Raw genomic sequence first — 4338 nt, 5'->3', positions numbered from 1 at the left:
GCGGGACTTGCTCGGAGTTCCTGCCAGCGAGCGGCCCGGGGAAGGAGGAGGAGGAGAGAGGGAGGGAGGTCCCGCCCGCGCCCTGCGAGGTCGCCGCCCCTCTCGGCCGCCAGCTCAGCGACCTTGCAGAGAGCGGCCCAAGGCTCCGGTCAGGCCTCTTGTGACGCCCGCCTCGGCCCGCCTGCTGAGAGACCTGAGCAGGGAGGTTCTCTCCCTGTCCGGGCGGGAAGCAAAAAGACGCGGGGGCGGCAGCGGCCTCGGTGGTCTTTTGAGGCGGCGGTGGGGACGGGAGGCGCGGAAGTGCTATCAACTTTGGATAAAAAGTAAAAGCGAATCTCTTTGGGTGCCTTCAGCCCCCCCTGCCCCCGGCGAGGCCTTATTAAGAGAGACATGTGCTTTTAGCTCACCTTAAGCGGGCTTACTCGGGAGTAAGTGACCTAACAACCTTGCGACTTGGCAGGCGTTGCGAGCTCTCTCGCAGAGCAGTCCCGTTTAACTTTATGCCGAACGGCCTGCGTTGCTTGCCATGTGACCTATACAGTATTAAAACTTAAGAGCTCAGCATGCATAATCAAATAATTTCAGTTGTATATCCAAATTCAATTTACCGTACTTCTTTTAGCCAGTCACTGTTGTACCCATTCCATATATGCGCTTCTGAGGCTGGCAGAACCAGGGGGCGGAAATGGGACTTGAGCCCATATAGGCCGACTCTGTTATCGCTGTGTACACATACACGTGCTTATAATTTGGGATCATTTGCAGCAGGCTTGCACAATTTGTGGCGCATATTTGAGCATTGACCGAGGCTCACTAAAGGTTTGGGGAAGCTGTTTCTGCCTGCCTGGAACGGGGGGGGGGGGCAGGGGGGTGAGGTCGGGGCGGAATCAGCCATCTGGCAGCCCATAATATTTCATTGTTACTTGTCTGGCTTGTTGTATCATGAGTTGTATGGGGCCGATTGAAATGCTTTGCAGATTTATGTGGTCATGCTTTGAACAAATGTTAAGATCTACTTGACTAGGCAGCACAGTGCAGTCTCAGTGCTGTAGTCTCAAGTGCTTAGTGCAGTGTTTCTCAAACATGGGAGGAGTCCGTCTTAAATTAACAGCTATAAACAGCCAAAGGTGAGGATGTGCCCCGAAGTGTGGATCATGATTCCACAGGGATTATTGAGAGGAAAGACAGGAGATGCAAAGTGGCAACCTCTGCAGACTTGGTTGTTTCAGGATGGCGATGAATAATGGCATGAGGTACATAAGATGCGAATAAGGACTAGTTCACTCAGGTGAGCTGATTATTTTCCTCACCTATATGCAAATCACATGCAGGAAAACCTTGGAGTGAACTAGCTACACACTGGGGCTGCAAACGAATATGGTGTACAGCAGCCATCTATTGAGGGAATGCCACCGAAATTGAGTCAAAACACAGTGGAGCACGAGTTGCCTGGGTAGCATGTGGCAATCCCATGCCTTTCTTCCTCTTCTCTTACAGCACAGCATCAGAATACTGGGAAGTGTTCCCACATTTCTGGGCAAACAGACAAATTATCCCTGTCTTCCTGGCAGGGTGGATTTGATTTAAATCAAATCGAATCACTAGTAAGTAAGACTTGATTTACATCATTTTTACAGAAAGGTTTAACCTTGCTGGCATTCTCTTAATATTTACAACCAGAGGAAGGTTTCATTTTTGGAATAATAAATTTTCAGAGTAGTTTTTACACTTACATCAAAAATTGCTGATTTGGTTATACAATCAGAAATACGTAGACAGATAAATATGAAATTATTGTTTATATTTGGACAACTTTTCTGCTGTACTTTATTGGAACTTTATTTATTTTTGTACTTTATTTATTTTTAATTTTTTAAATTAAAAAACAACAACCTTAGACTGAGTTTTAGCACACATGAAAAACTGTAAACAAATCCTTATTTCCTGATGAATAGCCTTTGGACTATAATGTAACTTAAACAGAAAACTACCTTTAGAAAGATTTTTCTCCCAAAAGCATTTTATTTTAAAAATCCAATTTAAATTTAAAAAATCTGATTTAAATAAAAAAAATCTGATTTAAATAAAAAAGATCCATTTAAAAAAAAATATTTTTAAAGAATCATTTATTTTTATTCACCCTGCTTCCTGGCAGCACAGCAGTAGTATATAGTGCCAGTTGCCTGGGTGACTCTTACTATCTTTTCAGCAGCTCACGGGACAAGTTTTAAGAATTGCTTGATTAGGCTGGAAGACATGTGCTGTTTGGTCACACCCCACTGAGATAATCAGGCAACTTTCTTTACCTTCCAGTGCCACTTTAGCAACTGTGAAATTTGCAAGCAGTCATAAAATTGCAAATAAAATGCAGGGTGTGGGAAGGTTCAGCCATGAACTATGCACTTCATCATCCACTCCCCCTTGGAAGTATTGGCTCAAGCACTTCACTGGAGCAACCCAGCCTGGCTGACACTGAAATTTCTCCATACATCTCTCTACACAGAACAGGGTCATAGGAAGAAAATAAATGGCCGTCAGTGTTTGAACTATCTGCTGTTGGCCACAGATCTTTCATAACTCAAATGAAGCTTATCTCACATCGCTTTATCATCCAGGACTCACATTGCCATTTTAAAACGGAACTGAAATATTTACTGAGGAAAGAGGAAGGTTGGAATAGGGAAAAGTAAGATAAGAAGGCAGGGACCACTGTTTGCCAGACCTCCAGGTCAGGCTTCCTCAAACTCTGCCCTCCAGATGTTTTGAGACTACAGTTCTTATCAGCCCTGACCACTGGTCCTGCTAGCTAGGGATCATGGGAGTTGTAGGCCAAAAACATCTGGAGGGCCAGGTTTGAGGGTCGCTCATCCAGCCTGAGAGTGACTGACCTCTGTCTGATGCCAATGGCAATTAAACACTTGTTTGAGCAACTAACCTTATAGCATTTCCCCTGAGGCCCAGATCACTGACATTTTTAGAGTTGAAGAGACAAGTGATAATTTTATAATCGTGATGGGAAGAAAGCAAACGGCCCGCAACCCTGAAAGATGAGGATAAACCTTAACAATGCTAAACTCCGAGCAAGGCCTGGAGCTTCTGGAATATGTAGTTGCGCAAGCACGATTCTGGCTTTGGCAAATGAATATTCAGATAGCACCCTGTGGCTTCCATTCAGGTGGCTTCCTTCCACCATAAAATGGTGCATGTGTAGCATTTGTCCCTTAACTGCATTAATAGTTGCATTCAGCTTGAAAGAATAAAGCACTACTGTGCATCACTTACTTAGATCAATTAAAAAAATGTGTTTGTCTTAATTACATTCATTTTAGGCTAATACTATAAATATCTTCACCACTATCCAGCTAACAGATTCAGTAGCCTTCTCTGAATTCATGCGCTTAATGGTTGCCTCCCACTCAGCAGAATCAGATGACACAACTGAGTCACTGACACTAATCCGGGGGCAGGCACAGGAGAGGGGGAAATGACAACAATACCACTGATGAATTCAGACTTCCAAATTAGTTGAAATGGACTAATCCTCTTAATTTAAAAGATTAAATGTATACTGACAAAAAAGATTAAAACTTACGCCTAGTGCAGATTTAAGGATATTTTCCTAACTTTTCAAATAAGAAATTATTAAATTTTCACTGAGATTACATAGCACAGTTTGGCATTTAAAAAGCTTTGCTTTTTTGGGGGGGTGTCATTTGGTGCTTTGTCTTTTTGTTATTTCGGTTGTTCACATATCCCGGCTGCACTCCTGTCTGCTGCTCACAACAAGAGAACCCCCCCTCCCCAATTTGCATATGTGCTCAAATGTAAGTACAAGTTACTGTTGAAGCCCAAATACATAACTATGCAGTACCTGGCTTAGCATACTGTGGTGCAAGCTTCCTCAAACTCGGCCCTCCAGATGTTTTTGGCCTACAACTCCCACAGTCCCTAGCTAGCAGGAGCAGTGGTCAGGGATGGTGGGAATTGTAGACACAAAACAGCTGGAGGGCCGAGTTTGAGGAAGCCTGCTGTGGTGAGCCCCACTCTCTTGTTATGGAAGCTGTTTGTGCCCCGGTGTGTGTGTGCGTGTGCACGCTTGCTTGCTAAGAATGCTGTGGGACTTGCACAGCCAGCCAACCTATATGCTTGCTGCTGCATTCCTTTGGTGCCTTCTCAGCCTGTATGCTTGTAAAAAAGACTATTACATAGGCACCACAATTTCCCCATTTACTCTCCTCCCCAAAGAGCCCAATCCAAAGTATACCTGCTGAAACATCCCACTAAACTTCATGGGACTTACTTCCAGCTAGGACTGTAGCCTTAACCATGTGAAGTCTA

This window comes from Podarcis tiliguerta (assembly GCF_965153285.1).
Source record: "Podarcis tiliguerta genome assembly, chromosome: 2".
NCBI classification, from domain to species: Eukaryota; Metazoa; Chordata; class Lepidosauria; order Squamata; family Lacertidae; genus Podarcis; species Podarcis tiliguerta.
This window is presented reverse-complemented; position numbering follows the sequence as displayed.